The sequence below is a fragment of the Chinchilla lanigera genome, unplaced genomic scaffold (genome assembly GCF_000276665.1).
Source record: "Chinchilla lanigera isolate Chin_1 unplaced genomic scaffold, ChiLan1.0 scaffold00004, whole genome shotgun sequence".
Classification (NCBI taxonomy): domain Eukaryota; kingdom Metazoa; phylum Chordata; class Mammalia; order Rodentia; family Chinchillidae; genus Chinchilla; species Chinchilla lanigera.
Genome location: NW_004955405.1, coordinates 27,363,956 through 27,383,377, shown reverse-complemented (window position 1 = coordinate 27,383,377; position 19,422 = coordinate 27,363,956).

Genomic DNA, 19,422 nt, shown 5'->3' with positions numbered 1-19,422 from the left:
CATTTGACCTAAGTAGAGCTTTAATGTGAGCAAGAAATAAACTTAACCCAATAAATATATCATCAATGATATAAAGGGCAATGCTTCCATTTTTAAAATGCCATCTCGTGAGAACCTCAGGGAACTCTTACATCAACCTAATTGACTGCAAGATCTTCAAGAAAATCACTTATTCTCAACCCACAGAGAAATCTGGCATTTTCTCCATGGTCTTAAACTTTAAGGCCTAATAAATAAGCAATATTTGTTTTTAATGAATGATAACAAAACAGGAAGGGCACAGAAGGGAATGGGAGAGAACAAAAGGAAAATTACCATTTTGTGACACTTTGCTTCACACATTTGTATGCATGGGGTTACAATGTGAGTGGGTGTCTTACTGAGGATCATGGTGATGTTTGAAAATACTGGTTGAACAATAACTATTGATAATCTCCTACCTCTTTGGTCTGTAACTCACTATTACTTCTCTGTTTGTTTTCCTGAGAAACTATCTTGTAGATAGCAATATGTAAAACAATAACCATTGATAATTTCCTACCACTTTGTCTGTAATTTGGTAAGTCCCCCTTATTATTATGTTATCCTTCTTTTACTCTTTAAAATAAAAAAAAAAAACCATAAAAAAATAAGATCCTTTTAGAAAATATATTAAAGGGCTGGGGATATAGCTCAACGGCACAGAACCTGCCTGTCAGGTACAAGGCCCTGAGTTTGATTCCCAGTATAAAAAAAAAGTATATTATAAACAAATGTCCTTTGGGAAGAATTAATGATGCATGTAACACAGAATAATGTAACATAGACAAAGCACACAATAAATCTGACTCTTGAAAAAAAAAACAAAAAAGAAAATACTGGTTGATTAGGTGATATTTAGACTTTGGCCTTTGGCCATCAGTCAGGTTCCATCCTCTTCTCCCCTAATCTCATCCTCCCATCCTTACACAAAGACATATTTATGTTATTTCTTTTATAGACAAAATGGTGCAAAATGAATTTTGCTTCATTAATCAGTCTCCATATGATATGACCCCTGTCTAACAGCTTCTGTACTTCTGTAGAAAGATTCAGAACTTGCCAGTTAAGGCCAGGGATGTAGCTCAGCAGTGCAGCCCCTGCCTGGCAAGTGCGAGGCCCTGAGTTCGATTCCCAGTACCAAAAAAGAAAATAATAATAAAAAAATACTAGCCAGATAGCATAATAGATCTATAACCAAGTATGGTAGCTACTACCTATTGTGCTCAGATCAGTGAGCAGGGATAGGGTGGAGTTTCAGCTCATCTGCCTGCAATTACGTACATCTCTGCATCTACACTTTCCATGCAAGAGTCCCATAAAATTATGGCTCAAGTTTGTTGCAGAAGCTTCTCATCATTATCAAGTGTTCTGCTTGTCTTAGTGGGCTTAATTTTTTATGATTTTTGGCATATAATAACAAATAGTTGACCTGTACTATGCAATCTCCAATCCAGATCTTAAATATATATACACATACATACATATATATGTATATAAAATTGGTCTCCAGAACAGAACATCTAGTGAAGCACTGACTTTACAAATCCACCAAAATTTAGAGAAAAGGGTTTACAAATTTTAATAGTAGAAATCTGAGGCACACATAAAAGACATCCAGTTACTTAAAACAAAACAGATACATGAGCCTGCATACTTCTGAAAGATGCTATAAACTTAAGTGTAGGGTAAAAGAGCAAAGTGTCATGCCTTAGAGAAAGAAGAAATGAACAAAATTAATACCTCTTAAAGAGATTTATGACTTTCCTGGCAGTCTGGAAAGCAGCAAGGAGAATGGGCAATAAACCACACTGAGTTGAAAACTTTGTCCATAGCTGGGAATCAAAAGAGAGGAAAGAATCCAGATTCACAACAGTGCAGCACGGTTGTTTCATTCAAATAAAAACATACCTTCGTAGCCTTTATTTCTCTTACATACCTTCGAGAATGCTTAAATCAATTTCCCATTAGAGGTTACTTTTTCCTTTTGTGGTGGCAGAATATAAAATGTGGTAACTCACTGGCCCATAGTGGTAAGTGCTATCCATGAGAACGTCCTTGCCGTGCCTCATATCTGCCCAGCCCATAATTCAGCACTTTATTTTAATCAACTCCTCCTTCTCCTCACTTAGAGTCGATGCCTGTGCCTTAGCTTTGTTTTACCAGCTTTCAATGAAGTGATGTGGAGGGAAGATGTGTTGAGCACTGGGTCTTTTTGATTGCAAAAACTGAATCAGATTATTCTGGATGAGGTGAGGGGTAGAATGCACATACTTGGAAACTTCAAGATTTGAGTCTGACAAGACTCAGACACAGATGGACCAATCGCTTGGAGCAATATATATCTTTTCTTTTCTTGTTCAGACTTTCACACAGCCAACTTTCTACTTACAAGATAACTTGGTCCGGCATAATGTCTGTCCAGGTTACTCTCAGAAGTAGCTCTTTATTTCAACTCCTCCAGCCACAACCCAGTTTGAGTTGCCTGTGGTCCCAAATAATTCCTCTGAGCAAAAAGGATGTGCCACTCTCATCTTCCAGAGCAGTCCTCCCTTGAGCACACAGTCACTTCCGCTCCTCCTGAAGAATCTGTGCCAAGACTGAGGGTTGGTGGTTCACCAAAGGGAAATCCTGCTGCTCTCACCAGAACAAGGGCACCAATAATACCAGAATCCACACCACCGATAATTTCACCACGGTTGAGGCATTGTTTCACCTCTGGTTTCCTTATTCGGCAATCTGCTTGAGATTGACATTCCTGTATTGATGGACACCAATATAAGTTTGACTTGAGGCCCCCAAAATCCTTAGAATCAAAGCATTAGAATGGAACTTACTCTTGTCTAATTCCTTCTATGACAGATGATAGGACTGAGACAAATATAAATTCAGTGAATTTTTCCAAAGTCAAACGGATAATTTCCAAAATGGAGGGCAGGCTTCTGCATCTATTGACTTCCAATCTTCAGAATTCATTTTTATACCCTGTACAGTTAGTACATAAAGATAAGGCACATGTAATATAATGGTTTCAAAGTCACTAGTTCATTTGAGGGAATGTGTGAGAATGTCATCCAAAAGCTGAAGAAAGTTTCATAGCATTCTGAGAGAGTGGAAGAGCAGACATAGGAGTGGGTGAGACCTCAGTAGTTTGGAAGAGACAGAGCAGTAGGAAATACATGGGCAAGAATAGTCTGGCATATACCTGGCCACTAAGATAAACATATGCTGAACAATCTTTGTCTTGTATTACTTGCTCTCTGTTCACAATTCTGAAAGTTTCCACTTGAACAAAGTTACATTTTTTCTCATCCTGGCTAAAACAGGAAGTTAGAGAAAAGTTCTTAGCCTTTGGACTTCCAAAAGGGTTGAGTTGGTTACATGTGGATTTACCATTCTTTAAAAGCTATGGAGGCTGGAGCCAATTCTCCAAAGGAGACAAAAGCATAGCGGATGAGCCAAAGATGCTGGCTGTCAGTCCAGTAGGTAAACCTCCTCTAAAAGAAAGTGTTAGAAGTAGTAAAGATGGGTTTCATGTCATTATAGGTCAAGAAACCAACACTGTAAAAATGAAGGAAGTAGATTCCCATGAACAAACAACCTACATTAGATGGGCCTGCTTTGAATTCAGCCTCAAATTCCTTTCCTTGGAATTATAGGTGTGGCTTCAATAAGTCTAACTGGATAGAAGCAGGCAAAAGCAATGCTTAAATCAAACCTCCCTGTGCACTTTTGTTCCTAATATTAATAAAATGTTTCACTTTAGCTACTAGAAAATTTTATTGAGTCCTCAATCTCTCTCTCTCACACACACACACACACACACACAATTCATTGCACCTACAGAATTGACCAAAAAAGTAATCAAACTGATAACATGTCACTCCCATCTTAATAAACAGTGAGCTCAAGCACATTGTCAATCATTTGTTTTCATTCTATTTTGCAAAGAGAAGAGAGGGCACATCAAGACTACGCACACCTCATTACAGGAGAGTGAATCTCTCTTGTTTTTGATAATTATAATTTCAAGGTTTGTAGGTTTTTTCCAATATGGTGTGTGTGTGTGTGTGTGCATGCACTCACATTCACACCTGTGCATCATGCATTTTAAAAGCAATTAAACAGCTTAACAACAAAAGAAAAAGAGAGAGCATTGTTATCTCGTAAAACATTCCTGGTTACTTTCCCTAAATGGAGTCATATTAATGTACCACCAGACACATGTTTATAAATTCCTACTGCATTATAGAAAATGGTATTTGGATGGGGCCCCACACACCCCGCACTGGTATGTTCCAGAGGCAGCTGCTAAGAAGCAATTCCTTAACTGCCTAATGTTAGTATCTTAAGCCAGTCTATAAAAGCTTCTTTGCTCGCCAATCAGCTGTACACCTCGGGAGCAGGCGACAGCCAGTACTCTGGCAGCACAAGGGATGTCTCCTCTGAGGGGCAGCATTCCAGTTTTCTGACACACTCAGCATGCACACGTTGTTCTTAGCTCTTTGCTCTGCTGCGGGTCCTTGCATTACTTGAAGCTAACCAGGGTTCTTTCTGCTCAATAGCAAAGAAAGTGTCAGCGAATGAACACAGCCTTATGGAAATGCAGATATGTAACAGAATTACAATATCCTCAGAGAACTGCTTTCTAAAGGGATGGCGTACTAAATCCAATGTGCGAATATTTAGCCTATGGTGGGTCTTACTTCCGATCCTTTATTCATTGGGTCTTTCATTTTTATTCCTCACTACCAAAAATGTGAACATTTTTTTAAAAGTACAATATTGGCTGTCTTCTATATTTTAGGGATTTAATCATCTGGAAGATGTTTCAAGAAGAAATTCCAGAAGCCCTATAGAGCAATCCAAAGCAGAGATTGCATTGGGGAAACATGTCCAAGGAACATATTTACATTTGGAGAAAGGGCCTCACATTTTTTAAACATTTGGAGATCATATAAATAATTATTCAACTGAACAGAGACTCTATTGTACAGTATATTTGGAACAGAGTCATCACCATTGTTCTATGTCTTTTTAAAATCAACACTCTGAAAGAAGTCTTTCTTCCATATTCCTCCAAATCTATGTGTCCAAATCTATTTGTTGAATATCTTATTAAACTTAAGAAGACATCATTCTTCAGACATTCAAATGAAAAATCTCAAATCTAGAAAGTCATCAAGAAAAAAATTAGACTGCATCTCTCTATCAGAAGAGGTCATCACATTTCACCAATTCTACCTCATTTTGGTTTTTCTCCCTTTCTCCATCTGTCAGTTTACTATGTTAATTCAGGTCCCACGTGTCTCCTGAATTAAAATAACACCCCAACATCACTCTGAAAAGTACCATCGAGCTCCCAGTCTCTCCTTTCTATACTGTATCTCCCATACTGATTTTTCAGAGTGATCTTTGCTCAAGCACAGAAGCAGACCTGTCACTCCTAACATCAAAGTCCCACCCCGGCATTCGCATCTCTTCTCGCTCCAACGCCAGATACATTCCCAGTGTCACAGTCTGCCTGTCTGTCCACCAGCCACACAGCCCTTCACTACTCTGCCCTCGTCCTTCTTTCCTGAATATTCGACCTGTTTACAAGTCTTTCTGCCTACTGCCCTGTAGCAGGAAGAGTCTCACCAGAAAAGAAAACTTTGAACAAGGAACAACATAAAGAATTATTGGCTAGGATAAGGGATTTAAATGACAAAGATTCCTTAAAAAGAGGAAAAGTGAACTCAAAAGAGGATAGGAGTAGCAGCTACGAGATGAAGATACCACCTCTAGCACTGAGATGGAGCCTGTACCTAAGACCCACCTCCTTCCAAGGCTGACAGCCAGGCTTTTTTGGAGAAAGGACAACCATGGGTCAGAGATAGCAGAGAAGTAACTGACATCAAACTCTGGGGGAATTTGCTAGAAATTGTTCATGGAAGACATATCACAAAGGCATTCTGTTACAACCCTACTGGTCTGCTGGGAGCAGCTGCTAGATTCTGGGTGCTGCTGGCTATCTTGAACCACAGAAGGCAAGAGTTGGAGAAGCCTGAAGAGCAGGGGTTCAGTGATTATCACAGAATTGGGAAGTAGAATCTTTTTCCTCTTGCGATATTACTCCAGTATCCACTAGTGACAAAGCTTAATGCCCTTCTAGCTCACAATGGAAAAGGATTCCCTTGCTATAGGCAAAACAGGCAATAAAAGGTGAAGAGGCAGTGACGGGTGAATTTTGCGGTAAGAAGCAATAAATCAACAACTGGCACACGTTTGGTCCTTTTCTCCACACAGAATGCCCTTCTCTCGTGATTGGATGCAAGTGTGACTTCCTTACAGAGTCTTTCCCAAACCCAAGAAAAATTAAACAGTTTTGAAATGTTCATATCATTGTTGCAAACATCTTTATTATGACTCATTTCTATGAATTTTGCATACTATTTCTTTGTTTCCATGACATCGTAAAGGACAGGGACCATGAGTTATGCATCTCAGCATTACAGCCCCTAAGTAAGATATATAGTCACAGCAATCAAGCCAGCAATAGAGAATTTTAGAGTACAAAAGAAATTAGAGAAACTAGAAACTGCAAGAGAGGGACAAGGTTTTCAGTTGCTACTACTATTTTTTGAGGTAGATGGACCCATAGATCTCACATAATTTCGATGTACAGCAGCCAACATCTAAAGAAGTCAAGGAATTATGAAATATTGTATATTATATAGTCAGTGGCAAAGCAAAGCTACAACCCAAATAACAGCTATGACTTCAACTCCATTGCTTTCTGCACCCGTTCTATTACTTCTTGCTAGATATAATTCGCATATTATATTGTACTTAAATTCTTCTGTTTCTCTAGCTGGTAGTTTAAGTCACCAGATTTCTATTAATAACTATTTTGTCTTTTCAGTATTCAAAAATGGAGTCACAAAATAAGGAAACTTGAAGATTACATCTTTGCATACTCTATACTTTCTTCTACACTTTGGCTCACCATTTTTCCTGTTTGTGAATTTCCTTCCCCAGCTTTTTCATCTATCTTCATTCAAGTTTTGTGTAAGTGAAATAGGAGACACATATTCACTGAAGCTTAAATACAGGAGATGAACTAGGTCTCACAAGGCCCTGAAAGTAGAGTCTGGGAAATCACAAAAACTGTGTCAGTCAATTCTCTCTCTATCTTCCACTCTCTCTCTCCCTCCCTCCTTCCCTCCCTCCTCTCTCTCCTCTCTTCTCCCCATCTACACTTCCTACATATTTTCCACTCTACTCTTTGTACCTGCCCAGGCTACCTTGCCTACCTATGCACAGGGTAAGACGTAACACAGTCATGCTGAACTTCAAGACCGTGTGTCCATGTCTCAACAGCCTGCCACATGCCTCTAATTGCCTGGATTTTTAAAGTCAAAACTCCAAATTCCAGGGCTCAGAAAGCAATCCAACCATCTCAGATCAAGACGTCAATTCAAATTTCATCAAGAGAACTGAAGGGGAGAAATGTTTGACCCTCCCCTCAACTACCACCCCACTATTGTGATTCAACTGACAGAACAGAAAGGAAATCAGTTTAACATGAGGCTGTATCCTAAGTCAGAAACTTTAGTTTACTACACTCCACATTGGAAATCCCATATAGCTGCATGCTCATTTTAAGTGCACCTCCAGTGACTCGTTTTGCCCAAATCTAGGAACCAAAATTAGCTACATCTGATTTTTGTGTCTCCGTTACAGAACTCAGTTCACACTGCCAATTATTCATTTTTGCTCATGTCTATCATTTCTAGCTATCCTATTGCAACTTCCAAAGCATTTAGGACAAAATCATGAGAGACTATATCTGACAAAGTATAAAAGACACAGTAGAGAACGTTAAAAAAAAAAAATCACCCTTCTTTATCCTAATTTTTGGAACACCTATGATGCCCTCATATATTTTTTCAACAATTATTTATTGAGCACATATTATGTTTGAAAGCAGGCATGTCCAACCCTCAGCAATACCTTAAACTTGTAATATTATTGTAATTTTTAGTGACATTGGGAGGTGGGAGGCACTTGATCAGGGACTGCAGAGATGGCAAGGGGAGGGTGGAGTAGCACCCACCACTCACAACCAGTGAGATGGAAACCAGCTTATGTCAGACAGATGCATTTGTGCATCTTGGTAAGTAACATACACTAATTATTCATGATAATATTTCACACACACACCACCCGCATACATGCACCTGCTGGGAGGGAGAGACCCTTGTTTCTGTTAAGCAGACATAATAAATTTTATTATTTCATTATTAAACTTGAGCTTATTTTAGAAAATAAATAATTTAATAAGTTAAAATATAAACATGAAGGAGGCTTTGTCACTGATATGCATTAACTAGATTACATATTTTATTAGCTTTCAAAGGCAATTCCACTTCGTCAGTGAGACTTTAGAAAGCTGAAAGGTTGAACATCCATGACCTAGAGCCGAGAACTTGGGGGAGACACCATATACAAAGGAATGAACAAAGCAGCCTGCCCAGATGAAGTTCACTCTCCACTGTGAACTTAGTCAATCCAATGTATATAAAGTTACAAATTATGATAAAGCTATCAAGAAAATACAGGATGCTATGTCAGTATAATGAGGAACCCCATTTTAAACTAGGTGGTCAGAGAAGTCCATCCCTGAGGAATAACAAGTCACATGTGATGTAAAAAATGGTCAGAAATCTTGGAAGCAAACTATGGTGGGAGAGAGGAGGTGCAGCCCAGGGGGAGATCTTTCCAGGAAAAAGAATATGTGTGAAGACTCGAGGTGGGAAGGAGTTCCTGCGTCCCAACAATAACAAAAGGTCAGTATGCCTACCAAACAATTAGAAATCAGAAGAGGAGAGCAAAGATTTCCTGGCGAGATCTGCCAAAGTCAGCCTTTCCATCACAATGACTGACTGGTTACTTGATCCTGTGAATTATAGTTGTGTTACCAGTTCATACAGGCCAGCGTCATGATTCATTCTGAACTTTTCAAAGTGAACTCAGATTGAAAATCTGAACTCAGATTGAAAAATGGATTAGAAATTGAAGACAGTATAAAAATGAAAGCAAGATGTGAGAATTTATGTAAAGGATGTAACACATACATGTGGACTCTGCAGAGATCTTATATATTCACACCGCTACATTTTTCTCTCTACCTTCCCCTTCAGGATGCCTGGTGCACTCAATGACTTATTTTTTACTTCCTCTGATGGCTGAATCAGAGTCCTCCTCTTGACATCCTTTGTTATGGCTTATATCTAAATGGCCCCCCACCAAAGCCTTATGGTCTCACAGGTCAGGCTCTTAGGATGGATCTTAGGTGTGTGATACTGGATTAGTCCACTGATGGTTTTGTAGCTGAGCGTGATGTTGGGAGGTTAAGCCTAGTGAGAAGAGATGGGTCACCGGGCGCATGGCCTGGAAGGGTATATAGCCCTCCTCCTCCCTTGATCTCTCTCTCTCTCTCTCTACTTCCCACTGCCATGCCATGAGCTCTTTCTCCTTGGCCATGCTTTTTCCAGGCTGCCTTGCATTGGAGCCAGCTGACTGTGGACTGGAAGCTCTGAAATTGTGAGCTAAAATCAACCTCTCCTCCCTAGAAGCTATTCGTATCAGGTATTGCATCTCAGTGATGAAACAGTAACTAAGACATTCCTTTTTCTCTCTCCCTCTGATCCTAAGTCAGTTCTCTTTCCTTTTAAATAAAGCTCCTGTATGTCTCTCTTTGACTTTGGAATTTCAGGGAAATGCAATTTTATCAAAAGTTTCATTATCTATTCATATATTTTTAGGAATATGTTAGAGCCTGAGTATTACTGACTGGTCAAGAATTTTTTAAGGAACCTTTTCAAAATCCTGATTTCTTACCTGTGTTCTATAGATATCCAATCACCAGGCCTGTCATGGGTCTTAGGCATATTTCAAATAGATCCCCCAGGTAATACTGATGATCACCCATGTTTGAGAATCTTTTGTTATTAAATTATTGTCAAATTCATATCATAAGTGTTTAGTTCCAAAAATTACCAAACATCTCTTAGGTTTTCAGAGGCCTCTTATGAGGCACTTTGCCAATGCAAATATAGAAATCACAATCCAATCATTTTTCAATTGTTTATCTAAGGCCAACCGCATCTTGTCCAGCAGTGACTGCAGGTCACTGTTTATAAACCTGTCCTCAGTGAAAGAAAACTGCCTTTTAGACCTAGAATTATATTTTGGAGAATTTTAGATCCTGCAGCTACATTTTATTAACACACTGACACCAGTTATACATCATCCTAGTGGTAGCAATTAGCATTTTGATTCTGTTTCATGTTAAGAAAAAAGATTGTCTTGTTTCTTATTACTCACTTACTTACAAGGTTAACTGAGCTGTTTGTCTGAGAAGAACGAAGGGTATAAGTTTATGTGATCTGCCTACAAGCAAAGAGCAAGAGCGAATTCAAAATCCCCGAGCTCCCAAATTTCCAGTCTTCTGTTTTTCTCCCAGAACCATACTCCCTCCCACACGGCACATGTTGTAAACTTTATGTGGCCCATCTGTTAAGGAGTTTGTTTTCCAAATTTGCAGGGCTTTGGCACTTCTGGACTGAGTACCAGAACTAAATGTGACACTGATTTTTACCTTTTTAATAATTTTCAACTGTAAGAGCGCTGGTGTTGGAAGGGTCCGGGTAAAGGAGGAAATACAGAAATAGTGTGGCAAATGAAACATCAGGAGCTCTGCAAGCGTGTACTTAACATCCACCATGGTGACAGCAGCAGAGATGCTAAGGGTATATTGAGTTTTCAGGTTCGTTTGTGGGCTGGATGTGGGCACAGCTTGGCATTTAAAATGAGGGAGATTCAGACCATGATGTTTGCTCACAGTTAATGCAGAGACCATAGATAATAATTATGTTGCTGAGTCTACAGAGAATCTTTACGACTGATCCTCCATTAAACTGGCAAAACAAGAGGATAATGTCTCCAGCACTAACAAGTTGGCAGGGAAGTAGCTGGCAACTCCTCCTTCTGAAGTTCCATCTGTGCGAACCTTCAGCATGATCCAGGATATTGTTTCCCCACACAGGTTGGGCCTGCAGTGTAATCAAGAGACGGGGACTGAGCGTAGAAACAACATCTTCCCTGTTTTCGAAAAGCAGTGACATTGGAAGGTGAGCACTCAGGCTGTTGTCATCCTAAGAAGAAGTATCGTGCAGTGATGTTGACAGGAAAATAACCTTTTCTAAGCACTGATTTGTCCACATGACATAAAAGTCACAGGACAAGGACAGTTTCTAACCAGGATTCACTTTAGAAAAGCCTATTGTTTCTTTGCACAGATGCTAAGAAAACTGTTATTGTTTAAAATTATCTCTTCTGCTAGAGGCTAATAGTGCATGGCACTTTTCCGGCCTTGGATCTTCTACAGAGTCCTGGGGTTGCTGGCAGAGACTTTCCCCTGAAAGCAGGAGGAGGAGGAGGAAGAAAGAAAGGTTTGTGAATGAAAAGGGGTGCACAAACCAGCAGATGTAAATCTTGATTCTGATCCTTGAAGTGATTCCAATGCGACCGAGAGAGATCCCTGGAGAATTCAGGCAGCAGCTACAGCTGTCTCCTCTGGGCTCCTAAACATTCATTTGATATTTAAAATGCACAGCGTTAGGGGGCTGGAGATTTAGCTCAGTGGCACAATGCCTGCCAGGCAAGCACAAGGTCATGAGTTCGATTCCTGATACCAGAAGAAAAAATAAAATAAAATAAAATGTACAGCCTTGCATTGGAATTACCACACTGTGTGGCTTATTTCTCTGTTCACACTATTCGTGGGGCCTGCAATAGGGCTTCGTTGAACTTATTTTTCTATCAAGATTAAATAAATGGATTCTAAGCCATCTTCACTGAAGGCCACGGACGAGGAACAATCCTCAGGTAAGCTGCATGGGCAAGAGGTTTATCACTTGGTGGTAGACACTCACGAAGAGCAGGTCATAGTAGTTAACACTGTGATGCTCATGTCTACCAGGCTGGTTCCAAGCATCTTGCTCGGTTAGCATTTAAATCTCTAAAGAGGAAGTAGCACTGTTAGTTCCATTTCACAAACAATGGGACAAAGGCCCCAAAGAGTTTAGTATTTTTGAAGATCTTGCACCTGTGAAGCAGGGGTGTTGGCTTGTGGTCTGGCTTCAAAGCCTCAGTAGTTGAGCCCCCCACTCCTTGTCTCTGGTTGGGAGCACTGTCTATAGAGCACATCAATCCCATTATACCTTTCTGCGGCATCTCAAAGACCTTGTGTGACAAATATAGAGGGGGCAAAGGAGGTTGTAATTATCCGCTTTTTCACGTTATTGTCCTGGAACTCATGTTGAATTCATTTAAGTCATTTGCAAAGGCCCTGAAAATTACTTCCTTCTAACTTCTTGTTATTAACTCATACCACATTCCTACCCTGTATTTGCTCATTCCCTTCTCTTCTCAACAAACCAGAAGCGAAGAAAAATATCAATGCTGTAAAAGACACTAGCAAAGATCTGTGGGATTCTTCCCTCTATCGAAATATCCATCATTACCTGGTTCCCAGCAGCTCCTATTTGTCCAAATGTGATCCCAGTGGAGTTTCTCCTTACCTGTGTGCAGCTTAGACGCCTCCTACTGTCCTTTGTTCAGAGATATATAGTAGTCATTGTCTGTTTAGAAGACTGTTATTTTATTCCATTGAGATCTCTCTTCCCAGGCTTTAAATTCCTGGAGAAGAAACACTAGATCTTTTATTTATTTAATACTCCCAGTTCTGTGCATATGCTAGGTGCTTAACACATATATTCTGCATAAATTAATAAATACAATGCAAAGCATTCATTTTATACGGTAAGAAATTGCTGTGGAGGTGGAACTGACTGCTGACTTCACATAATTATACAACTAGTCAGTGGAAAAGGTGACCTCAAGTAAGCTGTACTTTCCATTAGGAATGCTGAGTTGGTCTCCATAGCTTAAATTAAACCCAGTGTTCTCAATACCTGAAAATGATTGCTTCACACTAATAGCTGTCTCCTTTGAATCTTATGTTAATAATCTATAATGCTCATTTAGCTGAAGGTGTACTTGTGGATATTTTACTTCTCTCTACCTACCGGTATAATTAAACTTAGGATGGTACCCTAGCACCTCCTTTCTGTTCATAATGCTTTGATCGCTTGAATGTTTGAGCTTAGGAAAATTAGGAATTGATCATGCTATTCACTTTTACTACTCCCATCAGTCCTTTTAACTATGCTCCCAAGCATACCCTCAAAGCCCAGACTCTTATTTCAGTCTATGGCACAGCCTTCTGTCTCTGTCACCTTGGGCCTCCATAACACCCTGCTGAACCACTAGAAGCTATCAGAAAACTAAAAGGAGACCATTTTAAAAAGCATCCCAGGAGACTGGTTCTTTTCCTTTAAGTCTCTATGGGCCTGAAGGGATAATTATCCTGATAAAAATCACCCTCCTGTCTCTGTTCTGTGAATTACAAAGAATCTTGAGTGAGAGTGTCTGGAATTCCAGGCAAGTCCCAGAAGGCCAGGGGCCAGGTCAGGAAGGCTGTGAGAAAGCAAATCAGCTACTCTTAGAAAGCAAATTCAAAATCCCCGAGCTCCCAATATCTTTGTTTTTTGTCTTGTTGCCCCCCTACACACACAAGTACACACACATACACAGAGTCTTTCTCCTGTATAGATTCTTTCTCATCCTTTTTCTCCAGATCTCTTGTCTTTGTTTCTCTGTGTATGTACAGAACAGCTATTGTCTTTTAGCCCTCAAGTGTACTCATTCAAGCTAGCCAGTACTTCCAAAATCTGATTCCAGGATCCTGAAAGATCTCAAATAATTGCATCAGCTTGAGTCAGATGCCCTTCCATGGTTCAACTGGTTATGACTCAGGAGTCACTGTCATGTAGAACAGACATAAGTTTGCACCATTGGCTGTGACCTCTACTAGACACCAGGGAGGAATGCAAAGAAGAGAAACTTAATTGTCAAAAGCTTAATAGGCTGCAGAGTTAAAGCCAAAACTGTACAGAGCCTGCTTAACTTGTAATGGGGTCTATCACCACAAGCCCACTGTAAGTTGAAAATATCATAAATTAAAAATGAATTTAATACAACTAATCTACCATACATCTAGCCTAGTAACACAGAATACTGTGGAGTATCAGTTGTTTTCTCTTGCGATCACATGCTGTCTGAGACCTGCAGCTCTCTGCTCAGAGTAGCAAGAGAGAATAGCACCACATAATGTCATCCCCAAAAAGATCAAGATAAAGAAATTTTAAGTGAAGTTTCTACTGAATGCCTATCACTTTTAAACTCTTTGGGAAAAGATTGTGTGTCAGGCTATTTTAAATTGGGGATCATTATTATTTTTTCACAGCCTGACTTTTCTTTCTCATAATAAGAAATCAAAAAGTAGCAACATTATTTATTCAGAAAAATGGAGGAAAGGCTCTCAAGTGCTTCTTAATATTTCACCATTACCAATACCTCAAAAACGTTGATGCATTCCCTTCTTTCCAAAACTACTTCATCCAAGTCGGAAAGCAATGTGAGTCATTAGAAAGCCCCTTCTCATGCTAGGGTATTGTCCCCGTGGTCTAGGACTCAACATGCCTGCTGGACCTACATTCATCACACCAACGTTCTGAACAGCCAAAGCGTGAAAGGAGTTAAGAGAAGTGCTCCCTCTTTCCACAGGAAACACGCCACAGGTTCCATTCATCGCACTGGTCAGAACTATTCATAAAGCCACCTGTAGACACAGAAGAGATAACAGTCTGTCGAGCTAAGAATCAGGAGTCCGTTTTCCTATACGAAAGAAAAGCAGCGTACTTTCTAGGCCATTGCTAGTTACTGCCATAAACTCAGCTCTTGTCTGTAATCTGTGAACCTGGCCATCACTTTTCATCCTAGTGACACTCTTTCTGCCTCTTTCTAATTTTATCCTCCCTTGAATATTGTGAAACTGAACTATGCTAACACTTCCTGTTGACTATTTTTTATTTTACTTTCCTCAATTTCCTCCTGCCTCTAAGTGTTGGTGTTAAGGATTCTGTCTTTTCTTCTACTGTATTCTTATGTACTCCCACCTTTAAACTATCAAACTCTCAGACTGTTTTCCCTTTTTTCACTTTTTTTTATGTTGAAGAGGAAAAAAAACCTAGCAAAACAGCAAAGAAGACAAAAACAAAAACAACAGAGAAACAATAAAAATTATACATGACCTCAAAACAAAATAATAAGAATTAACAGTGGTTGCTACACTATATACTGTTACGATAGATAACATAGATAAATCAGCACTATCCTCTCTCTCTCTCTCTGATTCTAGCAACTTATTTTAGACCAGTTGTTCATCATTTGTAATTAACTGTTCCACCAATTAAAGTACCAATGTCTCAAAAAAAAAAAAAAAAAAAAACCTATTGCATGCTATGAAAGAACTCAGATTCAAAATACAATGCAGAGAAATTGCAACAGGAAAACTCTGATCCTCACATCAGGTAAGATCAACTATTCCATGCCTGTACCTTACCCTGAAGTTGTTGATAAGTCCCACAAATGTAGAAGTGAATTACCAAAACCCTTATTCCTGGAACAGGGTGAATAACAAATAGACAGGCAAATCAATAAGCAAAGATAATTGTTTACCTCCCCAAAGATTTAATTAGGTGAAAGTACTTTGTTTCTCATTGCATTACCTGGATTCTTAGAAAAAGAATGACTTTGCTCTCACTGGTATTAGTCAACTCCTGTATTTATAAGATCAAAGTCTGTATAACAAATAATTTTCAAAGAGATATAAGTACCATAATATACGGAAGAGTGTCCCTGTCTAGGAACTTATAAAATAAACCAAATTATATTCAGAAAATTGTATGGTAACCACAAAATCACAATAAAGATGTGTGGTCAGATGATTCAGTATTTAATATATTTGGACCCAGATAGAGTAAATCTCTGTTTTAATGAGAGTAATGATAATCATGGGTTTGTAATAGTTAAATATTAACTTGTACTTCTCTCCCTTAAGGTATGATAGATTTAAATTTGAGTTTGAGCTCTGAGTGACCTTGAGCAACTTTCCTTTCTTCTCTACCTTCTGTTTCCTCATATGAAAAATTAAAAAGGAACATTAATATCTACCTTTGGGGACTACTGTGAGGATTGATAAAATCATTACATAAGGTTTTCAAGCATGACTAATCTGGTTTTTTTAATTAACATCTTTAGATATGTCAAGTTTTGCCCTAGACCTATTGGTCAGGGAATTCATTAATATCTTTATTCTGATATACTATGTGTTGATTTAACAGTTTATCCTCAGAGATTCTGGTTATTTAGAACTCAGGTGTCTGCAGGCCTCAACACCAGCCTATTGCACAAAAAGAAAAAGACAGAAGACAGATCAATAGTGTTTATAAAAATAAAAATGATGTACAACTTCTGATTCCTATTCCATCCGTAAGGGAAACCTCCAGCTACCAAGAAAGCCCTCTCAAAGCCCCCAGGATTGGTCTCACACAGCTAACTCAGCACTCCAGCTGCAGTGAAGTTCCTTCCTGTCTTTCTAGCCTTTTTCTGCACCCCTTTATCGATGGGCTTTATTTCCTCCCTCCGTCAAAAATCAGTGTAGTCCCAAAAGCAAGAATGAAGCAGAAGCCTCATTCTGTCCTCTACTTCTTTCCAGGTATTCTCCTGCCAGCTTCTCCTCCTCCTTCAGCCCAAACCCTCCAGATGCTTACCTGCTCATCAACACAGGTCCAAGGGCCTCACTCAGCGAGCACAGGTTGGAGTCTTTGGCCCCACAATCTCAACCCTTGTGAAGATTTAACCAGGACATTCTGTGACCTTACTTCTATTAGTTTTAAGATGCTGGGTCGCATAACACTGTAATTTCTATTTACTTTTAATTTCTCCTCAAATAACCTCTCTTTCTGTGTACTAAGTTTCTGGGAATGGTATCAAGCTCTAAAAAAAAGATCTCTGAGGAGTCACATGTTTCCTTGCTCTTTTGTTTCTCGTAACCAATTCTAATGACTACATATTTTTACCTCCATCATCTCTCTCGTTTCTATCTTTTTTCTCTTTTTTCGCAGCTACCAACTGAGGTGAGTCATTAACCACTCTTGCCTGATTGCTGAAAAGTTATTCTAATTTTTCTTTGTCTTCTCACCTTTACCTCCATCTATACAATACTTTTCTAATCTACAAAATCTTGTAGTTTTAAAAGCTATTGAATCCATGAAAATCCAGTTGAACTGACCAGACGCTTGGCTATCAGTTTGTGTCATTATCTCCATCAATTTTTGGTAAATCTGATTAATTAAGTCATCTGTTTCTCTAGTTTAGACTAAAAACAGGTTGCTACAAGCCAAACTATATCCTCTTTTAAAAACCACAAATAAATATCTTAGATTTCAAATGTTAAATTTGCAAATGAAGGTATTACTATAAGCTATTTAGACTAGAAAAAATGGCATGTCCGAGAAAAAATAGGAGTTATTCATAGGCAATTACAAGTAGATGCTACCATGCAGGAGCAATGGTAATATTCCTGGTGTGCTTTTTGAAGCTATAAGCCCCATAAGAACAGAATGGTATCTGCCTTGTGTCTTCAGTACCTAGTACACAGGATTTGATACACAGTTGATACCAAGACATTACTTATTGAATGAATGACAGGATGGATGTCTCTTCAGAGTAAAATTCCAATAATCTATTGAACTTATAATCAGAAGCTTTATGACATCGGGAATTATATATTGCTTATCTCTATATACCCTGTAGGCTCTGTACACTGCTTTGGGCAGATGAAATATTCAACAGATCTAAATGATCAATTTTTAAATATTTACAGATACAGCCATGTTTATTACTGGAGAAAGTTTTCTCTCAGAATGGTAGCACAGAACAAAATCTGGTAGTGGGAGAAGTCACTTCTCAACATATTCTTTCATAACTGGGCCAGAAAGCTTTGAAAAATACACATGAGGTCACTTAGAGGAAAGCAAATGATCTCTCTTCAAAGGAACGCCCTTCCAGAAGAGTCAAGATGCCATCTTTCCAACTCTGTCACACCGTCTTCAAACTCCAAAATTATACTTCAGCAAAATAGCTTTTCCTTCCCTTAAAGAGAATATGGAGATCATTAGTGAAAAGGTATTTGTCAGGTTTGCAGTCAGATGACAAAGGATTTACTAGCTGAACATTTTGGTAGACCTTCCTATATATTTCAGGACTCAAATGCTATCTTTATCCAAGACTTTGGTAGGACCAGTCTGTCTTCCAAATACCGTTGTTCAGGAAATAAAAGATCGTGAACATTAAAGTATCTTTTAAAATATAAACCAAGGTACACATCAGGTATAATTATGGCTATTGCTATTGCTATTGCTCTTGCTGTTGTGATTTTCTGTCTTGGGACCCTGGTTGGAATTATGAGAAATCTTGAATACCAGTAATAACCCGAATGCCTGTCCCTAAGGTGTGATAATAAAAGAAAAATTTTAGTTTGGGTTACATCACATTCACATGATTCCAGATGCAAGTTCAAAAGCAACTCAAAGAAGTAACAGGTAATTAAGATCATTTGAAGGAAGCACAGAAAAATATCAAGCAAAACTAATGCTACAGTATATGAAAGAATGACAAGGAAAATGAGAATATTGGGTATTGCCAATCATACTAAATAGAAGACAATCTATCTTCCAGTTCTAATTATTTAAAAATAAGAACAATAAAACCACAAATCCAAACCTTTTAGTTTATTCACTTTCATCTATTATTCATTTTATCTTTGTTGGTGTTCTCTCCTGCTTTTTAATGTTTGATGATTTCACAATTCCATACACTTCAAAGTTTTCTTCTTCTATTTCTTTCTTTTTAAAAATGTGAACTTTTTTCCTTATCCTGTCTTCTCTTTGCATCCGTTGTTCCATTTTTTCCTATTTCCAGATCATTTTCATGATCTCTTTATTTCATCGCATCTGCATGGCTGTCAGGTGTTTCTGCTTCATTTTGATTTCTCTCGTGGTGTTCACCTCCCTCTCCTTCCCAGTCCTACCCGTCTGTCCTCCTTTTTTATTATTGGTGAAAGCACGGGTGGGTGGCCTTAAAATGTTGCAGGAACAATTTGTTACTAGGATATTTGAGAGAGGGGGTGAAGCCACAGCGGAAAATCGTTTATTCTGATGAGTGTGCTTCTGTGAGTTCTGCGGGGGCAGATGGCTGACTCAAATCACTAGATGGCAGTATTCCAGATCCGATTCTAATCGGACGGCTTGGCCCCCTTCCCCCTTCTTCCTTAATGTTTGTGTCCTATATAGGGATTTTTATTCAGAAATTCTTTGAGTTGTCTGCAGT